The sequence below is a fragment of the Eubalaena glacialis genome, chromosome 7, assembly GCF_028564815.1.
Source record: "Eubalaena glacialis isolate mEubGla1 chromosome 7, mEubGla1.1.hap2.+ XY, whole genome shotgun sequence".
NCBI classification, from domain to species: Eukaryota; Metazoa; Chordata; class Mammalia; order Artiodactyla; family Balaenidae; genus Eubalaena; species Eubalaena glacialis.
The window spans coordinates 21,501,712-21,527,179 of record NC_083722.1 but is presented as its reverse complement, the minus strand read 5'-3'; the positions used below and the strand labels follow the sequence as shown (position 1 = coordinate 21,527,179).

The 25,468-nt window shown below is 41.4% G+C and overlaps 8 non-coding genes across 8 annotated transcripts; 6 read left to right on the top strand and 2 right to left on the bottom strand.

Annotated features, from left to right (window-relative positions):
• On the bottom strand, positions 1-82 carry TRNAS-GCU (transfer RNA serine (anticodon GCU)). The gene has a single exon. It is a non-coding gene; the product is annotated as a tRNA-Ser (tRNA).
• Positions 83-2,951: 2,869 nt separating this feature from the next.
• Positions 2,952-3,024, top strand: TRNAA-UGC (transfer RNA alanine (anticodon UGC)). The gene has a single exon. It is a non-coding gene; the product is annotated as a tRNA-Ala (tRNA).
• Positions 3,025-6,194: 3,170 nt separating this feature from the next.
• On the bottom strand, positions 6,195-6,288 carry TRNAI-UAU (transfer RNA isoleucine (anticodon UAU)). Its single transcript has 2 exons — positions 6,251-6,288; positions 6,195-6,230 (listed from the first exon to the last, which is right to left on the bottom strand). It is a non-coding gene; the product is annotated as a tRNA-Ile (tRNA).
• Positions 6,289-15,820: 9,532 nt separating this feature from the next.
• On the top strand, positions 15,821-15,893 carry TRNAR-ACG (transfer RNA arginine (anticodon ACG)). The gene has a single exon. It is a non-coding gene; the product is annotated as a tRNA-Arg (tRNA).
• Positions 15,894-20,060: 4,167 nt separating this feature from the next.
• Positions 20,061-20,133, top strand: TRNAM-CAU (transfer RNA methionine (anticodon CAU)). Its single transcript has one exon. It is a non-coding gene; the product is annotated as a tRNA-Met (tRNA).
• A 1,665-nt stretch (positions 20,134-21,798) lies between these two features.
• Positions 21,799-21,871, top strand: TRNAV-AAC (transfer RNA valine (anticodon AAC)). The gene has a single exon. It is a non-coding gene; the product is annotated as a tRNA-Val (tRNA).
• Positions 21,872-22,312: 441 nt separating this feature from the next.
• On the top strand, positions 22,313-22,385 carry TRNAA-AGC (transfer RNA alanine (anticodon AGC)). Its single transcript has one exon. It is a non-coding gene; the product is annotated as a tRNA-Ala (tRNA).
• Positions 22,386-23,876: 1,491 nt separating this feature from the next.
• TRNAM-CAU (transfer RNA methionine (anticodon CAU)) lies at positions 23,877-23,949 on the top strand. The gene has a single exon. It is a non-coding gene; the product is annotated as a tRNA-Met (tRNA).
• Positions 23,950-25,468: the final 1,519 nt, after the last annotated feature.

Below are 25,468 nucleotides of genomic sequence, written 5' to 3'. Positions count from 1 at the left end.
CGACGAAGGTGGGATTCGAACCCACGCGTGCAGAGCACAATGGATTAGCAGTCCATCGCCTTAACCACTCGGCCACCTCGTCCACGTGTATTCGCCTCTTGGCGTGCTGTATTTCAGAGTTTATACTCGGGAACTCGCTGGCTATCCCGGAGAGAAAGACGCTTAGGAGACGGCTTAGACACGTCTGGGAGACGTGGAGGTGGCTAGCTTCCACACGAATGGACAAAGAACTGGGATCGAAAAGCTGCGACGGGGGCAAAAAACGGGCTTAGCTTTCACAGGAGTCATAAAATTGGTGGAGACGTGGTAGAAACACATCTGCCTGGGCTTTCACTCCCCTTTCTCGGGCTGCCTAGTCCCCGGCAGGAGGCGCCTCAGCGTCAAGTCCTGGCAGGCGGTGGGCGTGACGCGGCCAACCTGGGCTGAACCAGTTTGCTGTCACCGTCCCTCGTCAGGGGAGCCTGGGCCCGCGGGCCGAGAGCGCGGCCGGGTGTCCGCAGGGGCAGAGGTTCCCAGAGCCGGTTCCACTGGAGTCGCTGTCAGGGGAGCTGGCGAATGTGGACTCCTAATTCGTGGTTAATGAGACAGTCTGGAAAATTAGACGACGGATCTGAATAGGGCTCAATTTCTCTTCCGTGTTATTGCCGCTTCTACAATACTTTCGGGTGAAATTGCATAGAGAAGAATCTTTAACTTCGTGGGGCTCTCCTCCCGGGTCATCCGCATCTGAGGAACCACGAATTCTGATTCCTCCACGGCCCCCGCGCCCCCCCAGATACCTGTGTGTTTTCTAGGGAGAGTTTGTCCAACTTTCACTAGGTTTTCCAAGCGTTCTGGTACTGAAAACGTCAAGAAACTCAACACTAGCGAGAAAATAATTCGAAGGAAGAAAGAGGGAAAAAAAGTGTTCAGCTCCATCTCGTTGTTTCATAAGAATGAACACAACGGACAGATGAACGAACAAGAATAGGAACTATTTCTGACTAATCAGATTGATCATAAGTGCCCAGGAAAAAGAAGATAACATTGAAGATGAGTCTTGACGAGCAAGTTTTCTAGCGGTGGTGAAGAATGAGGTTGTCCCAGACTGAGGAAAGGGCCTGAGCAAAGGCAAGGAGGCGTACAAAGCAATCATGTGATTCATCCTGTTGTCAATTCTGATAGCAAAGGGTAAAAGAATTATATTCCTTTCACAAGGAAGGACAGTATAATTAACAGGAAAATTGTCAAAAGTAGGCCTTTCACAGGAAGGGGTGGTGAATCATTGGGAATGTAATACACTAACTCTCATGTATGTGAAATTATTAAAGAGGAATTTGAAAATTAAAACACTGAAAACATATACTTAAACAGATTTATTAGATGGCAGATTAGATAGAGCAGAAAGGAGAATTAGGACACTGGAAGTTAGATTTGAGGGAACTATGTAAAATACTATCCACTGATACAGGTAGTTGGAAATTAGGAAAGAGGAATAGGAAAAATGAAGGCTAGGAGAGAAGTTCTACCATATATCTAATCAAAGTCCCAAAAGAAATTATTGAGAGAATAGGAAAGAGTCAAGTATCTCCAAGTACGCATCACATATGCTTCAACAATTATCAACATTTTGCCAAACTGGTTTTCCATATTATTGTAAGGTTAATCTCAGGCATTATATTATTTTGTGTTTCCTTTCATCTGATCAATAAGAATCTTTAATAGATAAAGAGGGTGTTCATTCGTCTTCAAAATTCTAGAAGTTATCAGTATAATTTGTTGAATAAATAGTTTTCAATCAGCCAATTCTGCCACTATTTTCAGGAACAGCTGTGGAGAGAACAACAGTTTTTGTTTGTTTGTTTATGATGCTATTGTCTATTACCTGTGTTTCCATTTATTTTCTATTGCCATTAAAAGTCTACAAAGTAGGAATGCTTCTAGATTTCACTGTTTAAAATGAGATGATCTATGCGTAAAACAAGAAGCAAAATTATTCTCAGTAGATTTCTACAAAAGTGCAAGGCTTGAGTAACATAAGCTTGCAAGTTCAAGACTACTACCTTCCTAATAATCTGCCCTGCCACTCTCTTCCACTCCCGCATTTTAAAATCAAGACTAAAGTTGCTCCTCATTGCCTTCATCCATCTCTTCCCTCTTTAGGCATCCAGTCCAACTATTCTCGTGGTGACTTAACTCTCAAATACCTGACTGAGTTATCTCACTCTCTGGCCATGCTCTGTGGATGCCAGAGGTCTCCTGGTTAAGTAATCAGCATGCCAGCTCCAGCCCACTGTCTACCCAGACATCAAGACTGTAAACTGGCAACCTGAGCATACTATAAGCCTGATTAAAACCCTTTAATAACTATCGATGACCTACACCCTGGCGATAGACCTCTGCCCTCTCTCACCAGCCTCCCCTGCACTCTTCCACTCACACTCTGGCTGCATCCCGTATTTGGTAGCGATGTACTTGGGGAAAATCAAAATACCTTCTTTGGGGAAAATGTGTGAGAGTAGCTCATATTTTTTCAGAAGCCACATGTGGAAAAGCCTGGAGTGTGAGGCTGTGCTGGAGCTTTGCTCTTCTTTACACCTGCAGAAGTCTCTAAACTTCTCTATTCAGTGATAGCCGCCTTTTATTACAAAAGAAGAGCGCAGAGCATTTGAAGAGAGCTAAGTGATGGGTCGGTGGTCCTGCTCAGGGCTTCCTCTTCCTCTGCGGAGAGGTCCAGGAAGTTAAAATAGGGCGAAGCTAGAGCTTTCCTAGAGCGACCTTCCAGGTCTAGCTGTTTTTCACTCTCCTTTGCTCGGCGGTCGGGGATTCCTGCCCGAGGCTGCTTATGAGTTGTCTCAACTCCATTCCGTACAGTTTGGCCTTGGTGGACATAAAATTACCAACGGATCCTAGAGGGCCTGAAAGACATATGGATATAGAGATGACATCGATGACGTCACCTCACAGGTGAAGGGGAATTAGCTCAAATGGGAGAGCGCTCGCTTTGCATGCGAGGGGTAGCGGGATCGATACCCGCATTCTCCATCTCCAGTTTTGCGTCAGCGGCTCATGAGGCAGATTCAAAGCCAGGAATAATTGGATGTGTTAAAGGGAGGCAGTTAAAACATTCATGTTTTTTCTATGAGGTTGTTTACCATTCTACAACACCCAAGACAAGGGCACAGTGGTGGGGAACAAATCTAGAGCAAGTGATGACACTTAGGAAAAAAAGAAGGCCGTGGTGCATATATTTATTTTATTCTCTGTAATTATAGAAGTTTTAAGGATTAGAATTGAAACCTAAGTGGAGCCTTGACAGAATCATATAAACTTTAAGATATCTCATTTTCATTATTTTCTGACTATATTATGCTCTGACTACATTTTTCTTTTTTCTCAAAAAAAAAGCATTTGAAAATATATATTAGTAGAACTACTTTGTTTTCTATGTGCTACGGTCTGAATATTTGTGCCCCCCTAAAATTTATATTTTGAAAATCTAATGGTCAGGGTGATGGTATTAGGAGGTGGGGCCTTTGGGAGATGACTAGCTAATGAGGGCAGAGCCTTCATGAATGGGATTTGTGCCTTCATTTACAAGGCCCCAGAGTATAACTGATTCACTTCACTGTACAGCAGAAACTAACACAACATTGTAAATCAACTACACCCCAATAAAAAAAAATTTTTTAAGGCCCCAGAGAGCTTGCTTGCCCCTTCCACCATGTAGGAAGTCAGCAAAACCAGAAGGCTCTCACCAGACACCTGATCAGCTGATGTCTTAATCTTGGTCTTTCCAGCCTCCAGCACTGTGAGAAATAAATGTTGGGTTTTTTTACAAGCCACGCAGTCTATGTATTTCTGTTATAGCAGCCCAAACCAACTAAGACACCATATTTACTCTTTTCATGTAAGTTTCTAATTTTATAAAGCCCAATTTTATTTTACTAAGTTTACAATGTATGTTTACTGTATGTTTTTATACTATTCTGTAAAAGGAAAGCACAATTTGGTAGGACTTTGTTAAAGTAATTAAACAAGGAGACCATTAGACTGAGGTGGCTCTAAATGCCTTGGTAGATTAGGTAAGCAAACCAAAACTGGAATCTGAGAAAATGAAATTTAAGAACAGCTTATCACAATGAGCCAGCTAGGCTTTCCCACATAAAGCAGTCTTAAGCTATAGCCAATCAAATAATTGCTTTGCTTTGCTTCTGACATATCTACAAAAGTCTTCCCTCTAGCTTCTGCCTGCAGAGCCTCCTAACCACTTTTTGTTTGGCACTCCCTAATTTGAATGGGTGCTTGCTCAAATAAACCCTTGTAAATTTTAATGTGCTTCAGTTTATGTTTCAATGGGTGCAATGGTTAAGTTTTTAAATCTAAGGAATTAAAATCATATTAAATAAAACAAAATGTCTAGTATGATACAAAATACTGCATATAGCCTAAATATATACTTTGACAGCTTCCAAGATACTCTGGTGGCTTAGCAGGAGCTATGAAGTGATAAAGTGTCCACTTTATTATCTGGTGCTTTTCTGGATGGGACCTCCCTACCTTTCCCAAAGAGATGACTCTGTGACTGGACAATGTCCTGGTACATGCAGGACATATTTAGGAATCCAGACCTCAAGAGATAGTTCTCTGGACCCAGCTTTATTCCATGCACCTTCTGTGACTTGTCCTGGGTGGGACATACATGCTTTCAAGTATGGGATAATATTTACAGCTAGGAAAAGTACTCTAAATTACTTAGCTCAATTCACCCTCTTGGGGTGAAGTAGGGAGGCATGTGATAAGATGTATGACCAGGCAGACTCCTTGTGTCATTGTGGAGGGGGGAGCATATTTTTAAGTCAAAATCACTACCTACTTCCTATCTACCCCACTCACAACAATATGCTTTTTCCTGTAATGTTGTTCTACAGATTTCTGGTTTCTGGGCCTCATTATCACTCATCCTTTTCCAGGCCCAGACAGTTGGATCATTTGAGGATGCCAGGTTTTGTTTCTCAGTTGATACAAGCTGCATGGCTGTTAGTTCATCAGGGTGAAATTAAATGGGAAAAATACTACAGGTGACTCTCTTTTCAGAAAACAGTATTTTAGTTTCCCCCAAAACCAGAGATTTAATCAAGCAGGAACTCCATGCAAGTTCCCACTTTTGATTCCCTCTAATGGTGTTCAATGCTTATCACCTCTGGGAAGTTACTTAGCGATTTCTAAGTATGCACCAGGGGATCCCTGAGGAATGATGGTCATAAGAGCAAAGTGACTATCTTGATGTGAACTTCTATGTTTAACTGATGATTTTAATAATCGGTTAAGTTATGTAGTCACACTTCCAAACTCCTACTTCCTCACTGACTTTTCTCTATCAGTAATCCTGTCCTGAATGCTTCCTTAGCCAATTACTCCCATTGCCACACCCTGAGTTATTGTATACAATACTACTAGCAATTGTAATTTTAGTCACACCACCCTCTGTGACCACTATGTCTAGATCCAGCAATTAACTCCACTTAACTTGAACTTAAAGTCAGAAAGAGAAAAACAAATATCATATAATATTGCTTAAATGTGGAATTTAGAAAAATGGTACAGATTAACTTATTTGCAAAGCAGAAATAGAGACACAGATGTAGAGAACAAAGATATGGATGGATACAAGGGGGAGGGGGGTGGGATGAATTGGGAGATTGGGATTGACATATATACACTACTATGTATAAAATAGATAAATAATAACCTACTGTATAGCACAGGGAACTCTATGCAATGCTCTGTGGTGACCTAAATGGGAAGGAAATCTAAAAAAGAGGGGATATATGTATACGTATAGCTGATTCACTTCGCCGTACAGCGGAAACTAACACAACGTTGTAAAGCAACTATACTCCAATAAAAATTTTTTTTAAATGAAAAAAACAAAAAAAGAGCAAAGTGAGCCGGGGGGTGGGGGGAGGTCAGGAAATGTTCTTTATTTGAGATCAGCTTGCAAGACAAGGTGGGGATAAAGAATTAGAGAAGCTAACCCACTGCAGCACAAAAGATTCATTCAGTCGGTAATTGCTTGACGCTAATTGGCGCTAAGGGAGCGGTAAGAATAAATGCTATAGGACAAATTCAAACACATCAAAGATGGTGTAGTAGACAGGAAAGCAAAGGGGAAAGGGTCTCTTCAAGGGATGCTATCTCCGATTGGAAAATGATGCTCCAGGTGAGGATCGAACTCACAACCTCGGCATCACTCGCACACATACTGCTATATAAGTACCGCGCGCTGTCCGATTGCGCCACTGGAGCTGCTATACGTCCCTTCCGGTCACCCATTACATGGCCTACGCAGGAATATTCAGAGTTTTTCTCCGGTCGTAAAGGTCCGAGTACCTCCATCCTTCCCGGGGTCCCGCAACTGCATCTTGCGCACAAAGGCGGACTGTGGTCAGCTGCAGACCCCACCCGGCCACCAATCCTGAAGACGTGGAGGGTGCTCTGCTAGCGGAAACGGGGGCGGATACTTTCAAGACGACCGCGAAAAGTGCAGACACTCGGGAGACTCCGACCTCCTCGAGCATTCCAAGGAGGACTTTCAGTGGGCAGAGTGGGCGGGAGAGACTTCTGCTGCTGCGTGGGTCCCGGAGCCCTTCCATTTGTCTCTCTCCGGGATGCTTCTCCTCGGGGCGTCGGAGGGAGGCTTGCTCTCTGAGCCTGGGAGGGGGGTGAATGTGGGAGGACCACAAAGCCGTTGCAGGCTATCTCAGAGTGTGTGAGCATCCAGAATTCCTGTGGGCTTCCAGAGCACCTTTGCTTAGTGCTCTTTAGTTTGGTGGTAATCTTTCACGAGTTAGAAGACAATCTACCCCCAAGGTATACCTCTTATTGAATGTCTTTGACGTTTTTTAAATGTAATATTTGGATAACTTCAGAAAGCAGTATTTGAACCTAAAACGCATTTGTATCATCGACCTGCTGTGACCCAGTTGACTTTCAAGTATTCCGAATCCAAGCATATAGTTTCAAATATGCGCAACGATAGCTCATTCGGCCTGTGTGCTGCTAGATTTTAAATTTGGGCAAGAATACAAACTACCTGGTGTATAAATTTTTATACTGTCCTAGGAGATTCTTTAAAACACTTAGTTTCTTTCTAGTCACTTCTTTAAGTTACTTAATGAGATAATAGGAATCTCCATGGAGCAATGCTTAGTGTCAAGTTTTGGTATGATGTTTAAAAATGGAGCAAAGGATTCAAATTTCCAATAATAATTATGATGATGGCTTGAAGTAGAATTTATACAGGGCTTCTTTTTTTTAAAATACTTTTACATTTGTTTTCTCAGTCTAGTTCTATAGCAATCCTACAGGGGTAGTTTTTTTATTGAAATAATACATAAACAATATTCTCTGACCACTTACTGTGTTTAATAAAAGATAAGTGTAAATGAACAAAACAGTCAATCTCTTGTGGAGTTTATATCTGAGAGACCCAGAAAAGTCATAGAATTTAAAAAATGTATCAGTGAGCACAATTGAATATAATAGAAAGCAGGCAGCATTTTCAGTCATGTGAGCAGAGCGTTTACAAAAGAAAAAGAAATTAGCTTCTAGCCTTTTACGTGACTGAGATGTCAAATTTATATTTCTAAACATATTATTCTGGAAATTTTCAAACATAATGAAGTTGACATAATTAGATAAAGAACTCCCATGTAATCGGTCTTACGATCATTAACATGTTACCAATCTTGTTTCCTCTGTCTTACCAGTACTATTTTTGTGTTGGGGGTAGGCGGTTGGAGGTGGGAGTGGAAGTAAAATCTAGACATATCATTTCACCCTAACTTCTTCAGTTTGTATGCTTAGAGATAAGAACTCTTTTTCTTTTATTTCACTTTCTTTTCTTTGTATGAGTGCAATATTTCTATTACATTCAGCAAATTTAGCAGCAATCTCTATGAGAAGTGACTTAGCCAAAAAGTAAGTGACAAAACTAGGATTTGAATCGAGGTTCTCTGTCTCTAGCTTCTCCTACTTGATTCCTTTTCCAAGTCATTTTAAACAAAGAACTGTCGTCTTATATTAAGGGAGTGTGTGCCTTCAAGTGAACGTGGAGTAATTAATTAATTAATTTTTTTAATGTGTAGACTGAGAAGTTGTCTATAAGGGAAAGAGTAAGTGACCCACTGTTTACAGTAAACAATTTGCTTGCTAAATGTATTTATAGTTTCCCTTTATTCCTTTTTTGACATCAACAGAAATCTATTTGCCTGCATACTTTGTTTTCTGGGGTCAGTTCAAAGCTCAGGAGAAAGTATGGTGCTCTTCTCAATGGGGACCCCACCAACCCCACTACCTATCTTTAAGTAGACATTGTCTTGCAATATCTACTCTTTCTAAGTCTCAGGGCTGGGTTTCCATGTGCACATGATTGTCAAAAGCAGTCTTTACCTTGTTGAGTTACCTCTGGTTTCATAAATAGTCCTTCTCTTCCCAGCCAATAGCGTTATCATGCTATCCCCTTTTAATAGTTTAACTGATTGACACATAAACCTATAGTGCTAAGCTGGAAATGTATTACTATTGCACACTCTAACATCCTAGTTTATCCTAGAAATATGTTGGTATATAGTGCACATACAACAAAAAAAGTCAGTTGAGGGAAACTGACAGATATGCCAACCCTCTGTCCTAAGGATGATCCTTTTGTTCCTGAATTAGTCATCGATTCCACAAATATTTATTTAGCACCTGCCTTGTGCCAGAAGTCATAAGTGAATAGAAGAGACAAATAGAATCCCTGCATTCCCAGAGCTTACATTTAAGAAAATTTTAAACAGAGGTTCCTAGCAACCCTCTGCTTTTTTGTCTCACTTCCATTTATTCATTTATTTGCTAATTCCTTCATCAACAAACATACAGAATGTCCACCATTGCCAAGCAGTGTGTTAGACAAAAGGTTGAGATCAGAAGGCATTACGTGTCTTAATATCATTCTGGTGAAGGAATTGAAGGGTGTAGTATGAACCACTGTACCCTTAACACAAAACGGATTTCCATTTAAATCTTCCCAGTTATTTCCCTGATTATCCCATTTTCTCTCTCAAGTGTCCTTTAGTGTTGTACGAGAATACAGTACTCTTGCTTATTCTGTATTAGAAGTTAGAACTAAGGGCACAAGCCATAACTTTTGAGGCACACATGTATCAAAGAAAACAAAGGCCTTGCTGGGTGGAGGGGGTTGGGAGATGACATATTTTTAAAAAACAGGGCCAGCAGGATAGGATCTCACATTTTTGTTGGGATGTAGAGTTCACATAATTATGATGTCACTAAATGTTTCTGCCAATGAGGAGACAGGAAGGCACCACAAGGTTCTACTCTTGAAGAGAAGGCTAGGATGGGCCTCTGTGTTAAAAAGTGCTGTAGAAAACAAAGTATAATCAAAAGATGAAAGCTGAAACAGAAATATTAAAAGAAGAAATAAGAGAAAAGGTAAGCTGGGATCATTAACAGTGAGAGAAGGGGGGAAGGGGGTTGAGATTTGAGGGGATTGATGATGGAGGGGAATGTTGAGGCTGCAGAGCATCAGAAAATTGTTACTTCTCTTGACATCACTAGGGAATGTATTTGGTATATGCTATGTTTTTTTTCCGTTCTGTTAACAGATATTCACTGAGATCCTGTTACATGTAAAGCACTACGCTAAATGTGGTGGGAGATTAACAAGTTGGGCTGTTGTTTTCCAGGGACTTCTAGTGTAGGTGATGAGACAAGATACCCGGACACCCACGAAAAGCATAGTAACAATACAAGGCTGTGGACGGTTGTGTACAAGTGGTTCAGAGAAGACGTATAGATCAAGGAGAAAGATCTCAGTTCTTGCTGGTGAGGGACACAGGGTCAGTCTGTGACCTGGAGAGGATTTGGTTAGGAGATGAGGAGGGAGAGCTCTGCAAGCTGAGTATGAGAAAAGACAAGGAGGTTGGACTTATATGGGTGTTTAAGAATGGACAGAAATCCCAAAGGAACCGAGGAAATCTAACTCTGTGCCTCCTCCCCACCCACCCCCCACCTTTTTTTTTTTTCAGTCAGCACCCTTTTGTGTGAAATGTGGGATAGTTAAACCATATCGCATTCTTATCCTCATCTGTACTTTCATTGGTTCTGCCCTTCTGTGGTGGGCCTTCAGCCTTTCTCCCTGGGTGAGGATAGAAATCCCAAGCAATTCCCAAGTCCTGTTCAGCGCCCTCTTTGCAATATGCAGTGGTGAGATCAAATGTTGGATGCTACCATCAAAATCAAGTAAGTTCTGGCCTTGAAAGGGAGGGCTGTGCTCCAGCCCTGTCCCTTCCCAGAATTTTCAGCCTCCTTTCCTGCCCCAGTACACCTGAAGGAAGCAGTTATACTCCCACCAGTAACATTGGCTCATTTCAGAATGAGCCAGGGGATCAGGCCTCTCTAGGGATACCAGCCCAGCTAGAATCACTATTCTGGATCTTTTTGCACCTTACTTCTCCCTCCATCCCTAAGCTTCCCACCAGTTGTCATTGGTTCCTACCTTAAAGTCTCTGCACCGCTTCTTTAGTATTCTGGGGATTCAGACACAGAAAAAGGGGGGCCCTAGAGGGAGCTCCTGGCCTTTCTCCCCTCTCCCTACCCAATTCAGACTGCTACATATTTGGTCGAATTTTCATGATCAGCGCCCTCCTTCTCTCCTTCTTCCTGAGCTTTATACTCCTGGCCTTCCCTCGTTCCCTTCCTGATACCCGGAAACAGTATTTTTTCTTCACAATCACCTTCTTCATCGTAGGTAAGGGATGAAAGAAAGAGGATTCCTTCAATCATTCTGGTTCTGGGCTGGGGTGGTTGTCCACTGCCTCTTAGAAACTGTTCAGGGACTGTAAAGGAAAAAGGTAATACAATGACAACAAAAGGAAAGAAATAGTGTACGGGGAGTTAAAAAGGCAACTTAAAGTCTTGGGAATTAGCCTGAAGGCCATAGACTAAGCTAACTAGATGGGTTGTTGCCCCACCCCCTTTTTTTGTGAGTAACAGGTATCTGTGTGTTCCTTGCACTACTGCTGCACTCTCTGCATGTTTTGAAAGTAACTAACTTTTACAAGGACGCGAAAATCGCCTTTCTCTACCCCTCTTTCATCCTTTCATTCAACATCACACTGTTTTTCTTATCTGGTGAGTGTTTTGGGGGCTCTGTGAGTTTGGGGGGTAGGTCCTGAATTCAGAACAATTATATTTGTGGGTTTCAAATATTTCCCTTGAGTACTGTTCACTTTTGGACATGGATTTGGTGCAATGATATCTCATTTGCTCATTGCAGCTGCTCCTACTCTACAATGTTAGAATTTTGACTTTATAGGAAACATAGAATCCATTGCTCCTGTACATACTGTAAGAACCATGTCTTGGAGATTGAGAGAGAAAGTGTAAGATAGATTGTAGAAGGGCACGGGGTGGGTGGAGTAAAGAATGGGATTGACAGAATAATCTGCACTTTAGGTTCCTAGACCATACTCTCATTTGTTAAGCCCACTTAAGAACTGTAAATTTCATAATAAATATCAAGTGTTGTAGTCATTTTCATCTTCAACATCGTCATTCTTTCCTCAGGAATTCTCTGCTTGTTCAGCTCCCATCATTGTTGGCTTCAGTGTGTCTTAGTGCAACCAATCCAAGTGAAACCCTTGCAAATATCAGTGGCCAATGGGAACTCAATAACAGTCACAGAAAGGACACCGGGTAGAGATGGCTAGCCTAACCTCGGTGGTGGTGAGAAGGTTAATTTAAGAAGAAAAATCACGTCTAGCTTGTAATTCAAGACTTCACAGCTATACACACACTCTTGTTTAATTACTGTGTAAGACTGGAAAACGTTGGCCTGTTACTAATCATTGTTCAGATATGGATTAGGATTCCGGGAACTTAGATTTTCACAAGAGAGAAGACACAGTTGGGGTGTGGGGAGGGTTGAGTGTGTTTGACCTTGGAGACTTGGAATGGAAAAACTTCTCCTCACCTTGAAAATTCTCTAGGCACCTACCTCCCAACCCTTTCACCGGTATTGGGGGTCTCCTGGCAGTAGTTTTTTTTAACTGTAGCAAAACTCTTTCTTCACCTATGAAGCCTGAGTTTTGATAAAAATTTTCTGTTCCCTGGGAATTTTATGAGTGGAATCTATTCACTACTGTATTGTTCAGGACTCTTTTTGTTGCAGGTAACAAAACCTTATGCAAAGTACCTCATACAACAATGACAAAAGTGAATTTATTGGAAAGATGAAGGGGGTAGCTCATAGACTCAAAGAAAGTTCTGGTAGAATCGGGGCTACATGAGAGACTTTGGGGACTAGAATTGGAGCTCATTTCCTTCAGGAGACTATGTTTTTTACTATTCATTAAAGGTTAAAGGAATTTCCTGATCCATAAATGCAAGCACTCGCCTAATAACCCCTTGCTCATCACTTTCAATGAATCATCAAAGCCTGTCCTTTCCACTTCAACCAAACCTTTGTTCCCCTCTCTGAGCCCTCCTCACACCTAGTCATCTGGACCAGGCCTTTGTTATCCCTGCCCAGACTGCGGTCTACCTCTACAAATGCTGCTCAACTCTATCTTCCTGAAACACAGAGCTGAGAAGATTCTCCTTAAAAACCTATTTTGCCTTCTTCTTGCCTTCAGGATAAATTCCTTATCTTGATAAATAAAGTTATTTATAAATTGGCACCAACCTATCTTTCGAAATGTTTTAACTTTTTTATTGTGATGCATCTCATACATGTCATACATGCAAAAAGTATTAAAATGTATATGTACAGTTGGAAGGATAAGAAATGAACCACCATGTCTAGAAAAAAATAATATTGCCAGTATATTAGAACCCCCTAGTGTGCCCCATCAAGCTGCCTTTCCAGCCACTTTTCCTATTCCTCCTCTCCATGCCAATTAAAACTGTAGTTCTACCACATGACACTGCTTTCCTCAAATATACCAGGCAACTTTTGTAACTTTTAGTCATACAGGTACTGAACCCTCTGGCCCTTTATTTCTTCCTTCTTCACAAAGTCAAATTTGTTTCTCCTTCAAGATTAAGTTGAAATGCAATGTCATGAAGAGCTTCCCCTGACTTCCCCTCCAGAGTTAATTGCTGTACTTCCATGCTGCTGGCACATTTTCTTCTTTATTTCTGGAGTAGCATTTCTCCTGTTGTAATTATGAATTTAGATTTGTCTCTCTGACTTGATGTTAGTTTTTTGAGGAATTTGGATTAAACTTTACCTGTGAATCCTTAGGTTTTCACATTTTGCTCGGTAAATGAATATTTAATATATGCTTTTTGAGTTATCAAGATTAAGCTTTAGAAGATTGGGAAGCAGTTGGACATTGCTATCAATGACGGCTACTTTTTATTGACAGCCTAAATAGTTGCCAGGACTTTACCTGCTTTGTGTAATTTAATCTCACCACAAACCTGCAAAGTACGTATCATCCCATTTTGCATATAAGGTAGTGGGGTGACTAAAAACTAAAGTGATTTGTCCAAATTCACATATTCCAGTAAAAGGCAGAGTCTCTCTCTAAGTCTGCTCTTTTTTTTCCATATCAAGTCTCTTCTACGTGAACAGTGATAAGAATAGAGAGTAAACATTAAGACAGAAAACGTTAAACTATGCTTATTCTGGAAATGAACAGATTGTGATGAAGAAACAATTTTAAACTGCCAACTGTTATTTAAAAAGCTGCAAAAATAAGCCTGGGGACCAGTGAGTGTTATATACTTCACAGACAAATTTAGGTAGCATAAACTACTGATTTCCAGAGTTAGGAATTTAAGATTTCTGCCCTGTTCTGGAACTATTTAAGGTTGAGCTTCAGATCTCTACACTATTATACATGTGTTAGGCTCTGACAGTTCAAATTCAGAAACTGTAGTGTCATTTTACTATGCAGTCATGAAGATCGGTGATGTATGGCATTATTAATAGCCAAACTTAACACAATTCTGATTTATAAGTCAATATGTCATCATGTATAATTAATGTACTTGTTCTGAATACAAATACTGAATGTAAGCTGTATATCAAATGCCTTTTATAATGGTTAGATCTGGAAATTTATGTCTAATGTGAATTAATAATGTAAGGAATGGAGCTCTTAAAAATGCTTTAAAAAAGTATTTCATTTTATTCCAAATACGGGGATGGTGTAGGGTATATATAGCAGCTAATACTGCTTGCCTATTCCGCCACCAGTCACCAACACCAGTGCCCCCATTCCTCCTTTCCAACAGAAACATGATTCTATTCACATAACCTTCTCTATACTGCCTTGGCTTTGCAGAAGGTGGGCCCAATTCTCAGCTCCTGAGGCAGCATTATAATTGATCTAATTAATCACAGTGGTCACATTCTTGGCAGTACTTGGATTAGGTGAGAATATATGATACAAATTTAGCCAATGTGGGGGAAATCCACTGGGGAGCATATCAGAGAAATTGTTCTCAACAAGAGATACAGTAAAGAAGTCTGGTTTCTTTTCTGGACTTTACCTTGATGTTGTGAGAGTTTGAGGTACTGCAAGGAAACCAGCGGGAGTATGAGATCCATATATTGAGAACGACAGAACACAAAGATTCAAAATATCTTGGTCCTGATAACATCATGGAGCCACCGAGTTAACGAGGCACGTAGCCTCTCTACCTTCCAGACTTGTTATGTGCGATAATAAATCCACTTTGTTTAAGCCAATTGAATGCTGTTGGTTGAATTGTTGTAGAGCTATTACTGAAAGTTTCCTTGATTGGGGAGGGATCTTTGGGCTAGATGTCTTATAGTTTTATAAGCATTGTGTTGTAAGTCCTCCTGATGACTGGCATCATGAAAAACTCGAAGCCAACCACTAAGTGGTATTAAATATATCAGTCTGGTGCGCACTTGGTTTACTAAGCTTTTTCTTTTATATCAGCAGACTAGACATTCTCTTCACTTAGAAAGCCTACTTCTCAGCCACTAGCTCCAGCCCAGCCCTACCGTCTGATTATCGCTGGCTTTAGACTTAATGAACCCATGCCCAGCCTCAGCCCCTGAGCACATAAGCAGCCACTGTGAGCCGCAAACCTATATTCGGGAAACTAGAATTCTGCTGCTGTATACGGCACTCCACTGCTCTTCCAATTAAACATCCGGGTTGAGATAGCATGGAATCACAGACTCGTGATGCCTACCTGTACCATAAATTATTTTCCTGTTGCTCACTGGCATTTTTCTCACTCAACTCTTCATTCACGCATGCAGACTTTTAATGTAAGATTAGTCATTGTAGATACCGAGAGTGCTGCCCTTAAGGAATATAAAATTGAGTGGGGAGGACCGCTGAGCAAACAGCTTTTCACAACACTGTGATAAATGCCAAAATGAGGGGGGTGTTCTGCAGCCTAGGAGTACAGGAAAGAACGCCATCCAAACTGGGGAAGAATTAGTAACTCTATTAGGTTTGCGAGTATTTCCGCTATTCCGTTTCTTTACTCTGGTCCCTGTTTCCTGGTTTCCTTCCTTCATTAGCAAAGCCCTAAAAACTCCATCATTTTCTACTTCCAGGTCCCTCACCACGAGGTCAAGGATCTGAGGCTGGCAGGTTGTTGCTATAATGAGGCTTCAAAGTAGACCGCGAATCTTTATATTCTATCATCTGGGAGAGAAGAGGGCAGACAAATCAGAAGAAGGACAGTGCACATCAGCCACATCCAGAAATTCGATGGTATGAAAATGCAAAAACCTCGTAAAGGCTAATTAATAATGGTTTAAAGAATACTAACAGCAGTAGGGCCAGTGGCGCAATGGATAACGCGTCTGACTACGGATCAGAAGACTCCAGGTTCGACTCCTGGCTGGCTCGGGGCTATCGTTCCCTGTTTCCGGGGAAGGTACGTGCTCTGTTACTTATAATCCACTTAAGGCTGTTTTATTATGAGGAGGTCTTTGTAAAACCCGTGTTGTTATTCTTGTTCGATCACCACACAACCGAGAAGAATGGAGGGGGGATGGGATGGGGCGGGGCGGGGCGGGGCGGGGCGGGGCGGGGCGGGACTAGAAAAGATATACAAAAGAATAGGACAAGAATCTCGCGCAAATCGACTAATAATACCTCTGTGCCCGCCCGTCTTGCATGAAAAACTCTCCCTTTTCAGAACACTTGCCTCTTGAGAACCCAGTGCTCTCTTAACAGTTAGTATCAATAGAATCCTCGACGAATCCTGCTAAATTTTCTCCAGTGTTCAGCTGTCCAAGTCCACACCGAAACAAACTACAGCGATGTCATAAACAACAAAGGAGAGAAACGTAACTAGGGAGGGAATCAGCAGTCAGGCGTTAAAGGAACCAGGAGTGAGGAGAAGCAGCTCGTAAGCGATGAGATCTTCACACAGTAAACGAGAACGATGTGGATCTTGTGTCTATGAAGTGGCTGAGATGGGTTTGGGATCTGCTGGGAAGAGCTAGCAGCAAGTTTACCTGCCCCGCAGGTATCTGCAGAACATCAATCCAACGCCGCGCATCGCGTGCATCAAGCGCAGCCCAAGCTTCGCGGCTCAAAGGTGAGCAGTCCCTGCGGTCTCTGCCCTCGAGAAGAGCCTTCTCGTGAAGGTCAAGGATGCACAGCATCCGGGTCCGCTGACAGAAGAAGGGCAGTAAATGGACGAGTTTTTCCATCCTTGTCTACTGAGACCCACGCTGAAAGAGCGCGGGAGGCGGCTGATGGAATTCGGGCGACAAGCAAAGAAAAGAAAGAAGAAAAAAGAAGGAGAGCAGCTCCTTTCATCCCTGCTGCGTTGTGGCCTTTTAGGATAATCCAGCTCAAACCTTTTCTTTAAAAGTTTGGAATAGGAGATATATTTCTGGAGTCAAAAGGCAGACGCCACCAATACCGCTGCCCAGGTTGCTGAGCCAATGACAACCACTATTAATAGCAATTGTGTGTGTCGTGTAGGAGACAAGTCTTTACGAATTTGCATTCTCATTCCCTTCCTACTTTCAAACTCATAGGTACTGACACCCCGTCCCCCCTCCCCCCCCCCCCACACACACCTTGTAGTTATGCTTCACTCTGTTTCAGGGATTTCTAACAAGGTAATGGCTATTTAGGTTATCCAGATTACTGACAAGGTAATGGCTGTTAACCGCAGGCTGTAACCAACAGAACCATAAGAAAACGAACACGCTAATCAGATCTCTCAAGTGTTTCCCAGAAAAGTGAATAATAAACCACGTTCCAATATTTTCCCCCCTTCAAATTCATTAGGAAGATTGGAAGACTTTATCATCTCCTTCTTATTATCAGCCTGAAACCTTGGTCACTATGAAACTTTACAGCTGGAAAGTTCAGATGTCATGTGCTCAGTGTGATGAGCAGGGGTTAGGGTAAAAGAGCCTAAAGGGTGATAAGGTTTCCACATTCCACTTGAATTATAAAATATTTATTCTAAATACACTGTGAAAATTTAGGTGTTTATATGGAAATCCCTAGAGCAAGTATTTGGACACTTTCTGTAAGCAAAGTTTGCTGGTAAATGAATTTAGGCTGGGCTGTAACTAAATTTACATTTCAGTTCCATTCCAACAGGGTACAGAATTGGAGGAGGAGGAAAATAGAAGAATGAAAAGAGAGGAAACAAACAGAAAACAAATTATAAAATGGTAGACCTCTATTCAAAAATAGCAATAATTACCTTAAAGGTAAATGGTCTAAATACATCAATTAAAAATCACAAATTGTCAGAATGGATTAAATATAAACAGTGGCCATAAGAAACTCACTTCAAATGTAATGATAGAGGTAGGTTTAAAATGAGAGAATAGGAAAAGATACAACATGAAATCACTAATCAAAAGAAAGCTTAAGTGAATGTATTGGTATCAGCCAAAGTAGACTTCAAAGCAAAGAAATTTACCAGCAGTAATGAAGAATGTTACACAATTATAAAGGGTCAATTGACCAAGAAGACACAACAATCCTAAAAGTGTAGTCCCTGGCCACAGAGCTTCAAAACCATTCTCTTTCAATAATTAATAGATCTAGTAGACAAAAAAAATCATCGAAGAGATTGAAGAACTGAACAATGCCATCAACTAATGGATCTAATTGATCAAGATCACAGTGCAAGTAGAAACAAGGATCAGTGATTGAGAGAGAGACAAGATCATATTAGAATTAAGGAATCAAGAATGGCTAGAGAATAGAAGAATGGTATCATGAAACTCATATTTTAGAAAGAGTTTCTTAGCTGTAAATACCTGGAGATTCAATTGGAGAATCTGGAAGTTGAGCATCCCACATCCACATTTTTTTTTCTGCTATCTCTTGAGGTCAGGGTAGTATGATCCCTTCAGAACCCCAGAATCTACTGCAGTGTCTGACAAAGTGCAGCTCCCCAGTGAATTATATACCAAATGAATGGAAAGGAAGTGCGAGATTCAAAAGAGCTGCACAAGAATAACGTTCAATATTTGGCAAGTCATTGGATATGGGGTTTGAAGGAGGAGAATGAGTCAAAAAGTTGACTTGGAAGTCTAAGCCCAAAAGGCCAGTACAGAGGAGGTTGGGAATTGGATAGCTGGTGTGTGGATGAATGGACTACTGTGGGGAAGAACAGACAGTGAGATCATGAGCTGGAGTAGAGAAAGAGCTCATGTTTTGCAATCTAATAATCTGGTTCTCAATTCAGGCTTTGCCATTTAGCAGCTCTAGAACCTTGAGAACATAACTTCTCTGAGCTTCCATTATATCTGGAAAGTGCAAATTATTGAAACCGAGCAGGACCCTGCAGGGCCTTCCCGGGGACAGATTTCCCCCCCATCCCCCGTATCCCCTGCCTGCCTCTTGTTTGTAGAAAAGCTTTAGCATCCTAGGCCTTCCCCCAGTTAAAAGAGCAAATTTAATCAGAGAAGTGAGAAAATGAAGACACAAAGGAAAGCAGTCAAACAAGACAAATAATAATATTGATAGTTTAGCCATAAAACAAACTCAAGAGCATTTAGTTCCTCCTGAAGGGCTATGGATAATATTCTGAGCCATATCTTTCAGTTATTTTGCAGGTACTAAAACTCCCACCAGATGGAAAAAGTTGACTGCATGCTGACCAGTAGTGTGTAGATCCCAGACTTGTTGGAGCCAGAAAATTGATAATTGAGTTTCCCGAAATACCACCGTTACCTCACCATCAGTTAATCAGGGAATTTCGCATTGGCTGTATACACCCTGTGAATGTCTCCCTCACACTGTGTTTAAAAACCCTTCTCTGAAAGCGTTGGGGCGTTTGGGTCTCTTGAGCCAGTTCTCGTTGCTTGGCACCCTGCAATAAATGCTGTACTTTCCTTCATCACAACCTGATGTCAGCAGACTGGCTTTGCTGCACTGGGGCCATTGGCCCCAAGTTTGGCTTGGTAACATTATGATAAATAGTTTTGTTTCCAAAATTCAATTAGACTACATGAAATAATTTCCATAAATCTCTTAGCGTGATGAATGGCACATACGGCTGAAAAAAAAAAAACAGGGAGACTTTTCATTAAGTTCAGTTTACATTTTTGTAGGGAAGAATGTCTCCAGTCACGTAGATGCAAGTGGAGATGTAGACTAAGACAGAGAAGTATGGACTGTAGACAAATTTGAGGGCTATTGATTCATTCAGTCAGTGAACTAATGTTAACTGGGCACCTGCTACTTTTCTTTCAACAAAGGAGATCGTGAAAGGTGTAAGATCCACTGAGATCTCTGAGGGCAGGAAATATGACATCATTCGAACACAAGACCAGCAAAAGACAGACACAATGAATTGTCCCTAGTGCCGAGGTCCAGATGGTCCTACCTTAGGGTGAATATCGGAAAGACATGGACTCCACCTTTCATAGGTGTGGAATCTTACCCGGGTAACATTGGTTTAAACGGAGTGATTTTCAAGTAACATTGAGTACATACACTCTTTAAAAGCTGGAAACAGATAAAATAGATGTTCTTAGAAAATACTATTTCATATTTTACTTTCAAAGGCTAAGGTGTAGAACACCTGCCCTCTTAGCGCAGTGGGCAGCGCGTCAGTCTCATAATCTGAAGGTCCTGAGTTCGAGCCTCAGAGAGGGCACGCCTGAATCTTTTCACAGTCGGCCTGGCTAAAGCATGTGTCATCTGTGCTTAAAGAAATCAACACAAAGGAAAATTAGCAAATGCTGCCAGATAAGCATTTGATAAATGTTTCAATATTCTATATTTGCTCAAGAGGATGAAATCAGCTTTCTGGTTTGTTGCACCTCTCAGTGGGTTGAGTGAAATAGACAAGAAATTTAGATTACACCAGAAAACAAAATCTATACCATATTTTTGGTCTTCCTCTCCACCCGATGGAAGAAGCAGGGGATTTTTCTAAATTCGTGCTCTAAATGTCGTCCAACCACAGTTAAGGGATGGGGAAGGGCAAAATCATTTATTCTTTAATTATGCAACAAATATTTCTTGTTAATGCACTGTTCTGGGTGCAGTTAGAAATTTGGAGCTCTTCCACACATCGTGTATTTCTCTATAAAAACAGCTGTGGTTGTTACGAGATTTTGGAAATACGGCACATAGGAGGAGGAAGTGGGGTAGCTTCTGTAGACCTCACATCTGCATCACATTCTAGAAATTGTACTAAAAGTTTATTAATTTTATGCAAGTCATTTGATTTAGCCTTGCAGCTAACCCAAATATCATTATTTCTATTTGAAAGATGAAATTGAATTTCAGAGGAGTTGAATCATTTTTCTCAGGTCTAATAGCTCTAAGGAGCAAAACCAGACATGAAAAGTTGTTTTTTTCTGTATGAAAAGATGTGAACTTCTCTTTTAATTTAAGGTATAGTCTCATAAGCAGTTTTTCTCCATACCACTTCCTTTCTTCCTTCATACATTCATAGAACAAATATTTTTAAATGAGTGGATTCATTTTTCCATTCATCAGACATTAATTCAAAATCACTTCTGTGTCTGCCACCCAGGTTCAAGACTTCTAATTGTCCTTGACTCCTTCTTCCCCCTCAAATCTCTACATCCAGTGTCTTGAGACATCGTCAAATACTGTAGATCTTTCCTGCACAACCTCTCCAGAGTCTTTCTCTTTCTTCTCATTCATCTATGCCTTCATCCATTCTATAATATTTATGGAGAATGTATTCTGTGCCAGACAGTGTACTGGGCTGGAGATGCAGAAAGACTCATGCTATTGCTAATCTTAGGAGCTAAAAGAATAAACCTCACTCAATCCCTTAATATCTTATAACTTCTTTTTCGTTCTCTTCAATTCTGGTTTCCCTATTTCCTACCTATTTGGCATTCAAAATTAAAAACCTTTCATAAAATGTTACCTTGATCATGTAAGCCATCTGCATGGAATTTTTTCAAGGGTTCTTAAGCCTCCACAATGTTTTCTCCAACGTATCTTCATGTGTCCAGGCTTTTCAATCACTGTTTCCCTCCATGTCTATTTTACACACACGCACACGCACGTACACCCCCTCCAACTGAACCGGTATATTTCTGAACACAGGATCCCTACCTCCATGCCTGTTCCTTCCATCCTGTGTTCACTCTTCATCTGTACACTTCAATGTCCATATATTTTTCCTTCGCTCTGATACGTCTCGCCTCTAAATTCCTATGGCTCGTGTATGTAACAGTATGTATTTTTGTTCTTGCATATAGTGTAAATATGTAACTTCTCAAGACCCGACTCAGCAAGAATCCAATAACTATCTCAGAAATAAAGTAAAGCGGAGGTTTCCGTGGTGTAGTGGTTATCACGCTCGCCTAACACGCGAGAGGTCCTTGGTTCGAAACCAAGCGGAAACAAGTGCTGCGTTTTGCTTTTCACCATCGGGGAAATTCAGCCCACCGCCTCTCCTAAAAGGAACCAGTGATCATCCCACTTACGTTTCTTCGCTGCTTTAGTTTGGTGCTTAAGAAACAGGTAATCAACCTGAGATAGTCCTCCCGCATTAGCCTGGTGTTCTGCGTGAGTCCTCTCAACTGGGACGTGATCTCTTCCGTCCCGGAAAATCTGAAACCTGTACTTTTGCGGCCAGACTTTTCCCAAGGCGACTTTCTCCCTTCCCTACCAGAGGAATAGGTACCAACCGCCCGCTTGCCTCAGAGTATCTTTGAGAGGATGTGCCCTTACTCCAGCCTAATGGCCTTGACTTTTCCTGACCTTCTGGCCGGCCCCAGAAGAAGGAATGACGTGGATGGAGATGGTCCTCTGAAAAATGGGAGGAAAAGCAGAAGTTAGGAGGTGGGGAATTAGCTCAAGTGGTAGAGCGCTCGCTTAGCATGTGAGAGGTAGTGGGATCGATGCCCACATTCTCCAGCCTTTTACCGGTTCAACTGAGGAGCTCTTGTTGATAACCGCAAATCTTCCAAACTATAGAAAGAAATGAAAAAACTATACACTTTGGACCCTTTTCTGGGCAAGGACAAAACGGGGCAACGCTGGCTCTACTGGCCTTTGGTATGTACATGTCTCATTAATGATAAGTCTAGTAGATTAAAAAAATCAACAAACACATTGAAAAAATAACACCATGCCCCAATGGGTGGAATTGACCTTATAAAGCAAAATCACAATGAGGTTCTACCAAAGAGTTGAAAGGAAAGCAAGATCATATCAAAACTTAAGAAATCAAAAATGGTCAGAGTGAAGCAGAGGGACATTATGAAAACAAATATTTTAAGAAGCATTATTTAGCTGCAAATGCCAGGGAGACTGAAAGTAGTGAAACCGGAAGAGGATCATTCCTTGTCCATATTTATCCTTCTAGCTCCAGAGATCTGTGTGGTCAGATTCGTTCTGAATCACCTGAGCCTACTGCCCAGCACAGAGCAGCTCCCCAATGAATATGTACTGACTGAATGGAAAGGAAGGGATAGATTCAAGAGAGCGTCACAAGAATAATGTTCAGTATTTGGCAGGGCAGTGGATGTGGATTTTGAAGGAGGAGAATGAGCCAAAATTGACTTGGAAGTCTAAGCCCAAAAGGCCAGCACAGAGGAGGTTGGGAATTAGATAGAGTGTGGATGAATGAGCTATTATGGAGAAGAACAGACAGTGAGATCACGAGCTAGAGCAGGAAAAAAGATCACAATCTGGAATCTAAAAGTCTGTTTCTCAATTCATACTTTGCTGCTTAGCAGCTATGGGACCTTAGAAACATTACTTAACTTCTCTGAGACTCCATTATATCTGAAAAATGCAAATCATGATACATACTTTTGTTGCCAAAATTCAATTTGAATATATGAAATCATCTCCATAAATTTCTTAGTATAATTATAAGGCTGAAACAAACGAGGAGGTTTTTTATTAAGTTCAGTTTGTGTTTTTTGTAAGGATAATGTCTCCAGTCATGTATATCCAGGTGGAGATTTAGAGTGAGACAGAGAAATATGGACTGTAGACAAATGTGAGGAGTATTCATTCATTCAGTCAGGGAACTAATATTAACTGAGCACTGTTCAAAAGTTTCTTTTGAACATAAGGTACCAAGGAAAGTATAAGAGTGACTGAGATCTCTGAAGGTGGGAAGAGGCAGATCACTGGAACACAAGAGGGAAAAAGAGCAGCAAAAGACCCGTACAATTCTTGGGTACGGCAAGCCAGAGTGTCCAATTGCCGGGTGTATACTGGAAAGGTGTGGACTCCACAATTCCTGGATGTGGAACACTTCAGGTGCAGCATTGGTTTAAATGGAACGATTTACAAGTAACATTGATTACATTCTTCAAAAGCTGAAAACTGATGGACATACCTGGAAAATAAAATTTCATATTTTATTTTCAAAGCCAAGAGCGGCGGATATCTGCCCTCTTAGCGCAGCAGGCAGCGCGTCAGTCTCATAATCTGAAGGTCCTGAGTTCGAGCCTCAGAGAGGGCAGGCATCTTCATCTTTTACCAAGCAACAAATATCTCCTGTTAGTCCCTTCCTCGTGGAGCTACACCCCAGTCGGGAGGAGTGGGAGAAACTGAACAAGAAGCAAGTAAGAAAAAAATGCATCATAAGCACAGGAGGAAATGTGTGCTGGGGTGTAATCATTAGGCAGTACAGCGGCTCGGGAGTGTGGAGGTGGCACGTTCAGCTTTCAGCGGAAGAGTCAGGAAAGATATCGCGTTGAAGATGCCTTTTAGTCTCTCCTTTCACGCTTGCTGAAATCCTGGTGTCCGAAGTTTTTCTAATTCAGCTCAGTTTCAGTCTTCAAGGAATGAATGCTCCGTGTCATTGGTCTATAGACAAGGAAGGAAAACCTGAAAAAAGCTGTGAGGGAGTGAACATGGTCTGTACTGGACAGTGCTGGCCTTTCCATCTCAACGTTCATGGTTTTTGGCTAGCGGGAGGGTGGACCTCCCACATCTGTTGCCGAACAGAGAGATCCTGGTGAAAACAAGGCCTTTCCACTATTTTGTACTTGAATTTTATGGGCAGTTGGCCTGAGGAAAGAAGGAAGGCTGTTGAGGGACACCTAGAGAGACAAGGCATACAGCAGAATTTGTCCTTCTGAGGTCTGAGTAGCCTGGGCCTGCGAGAGAATCAGAAAAACCCAGACGGTCAAACAACAAAAACAACAACAAGAAAAAAAAGAAAATTGTGAAACCAGGGGAATTCTTAGGAAAACTCATGAAAGAAGAATAGGAGTAGGATCTTTGGGTAGTTCTTCCTTAAGAAGGTTTCTTACCCATCTGTCCCAACCCAACCATCATAGTCCAAATCAACACCTTCAGAAATATCTCCAAAAAAATGAAACAATCAGGTGGTATTTAATTTCCACACAAACAACCCCAGATAGAATTTTTTCTCTTTGCCCAGGCAGCTTAAATATGGTTTAAAATGGGGGTGGGGGGGGGGAATCCCAGGAGGTAATGCAGGAAATACATTAATCAGCATTAGTGATCAGATCCTGATGAGGTCCAAAAATATTGAGAAAAGAGAGCATCATGATTCTGCCATGCTGAGCTGTGAACAGTCCTTGCACTTTGTTTTTCACTGAGAGACTTCCCTTTCCCTCAACTTGAACTTACGCTTCTTCAGACACAAAGAATCCTTTGGGTGAAATTCTTCGAGACTCTGTGACTAGGTGGGCCTTCAGCAAACCCAACATTTGCTTAAGTCAGTGGCACACAGTCTTGCAATAAGATAGAAAATGTCTTACATTTTGACTCTGTTGTGGGTATTTGGTAACCGGGCTCTGTCTGGGCTAGTTTCCCACAGAGGGCCTTTCTTCACCTCTCAGCTCCTGACTAATACATCTTCACATTTTGAATCAGACTTAGTACTAAGGTGCCTACTTCTAGGTACTCAGTCCCTGAATCACATGTCACTTTACTACTGACACCACCCCCCATAGCTAATGCCTCTTATTGTGATTTCAATCTATTACATCAACTTATGCCACCTTCCT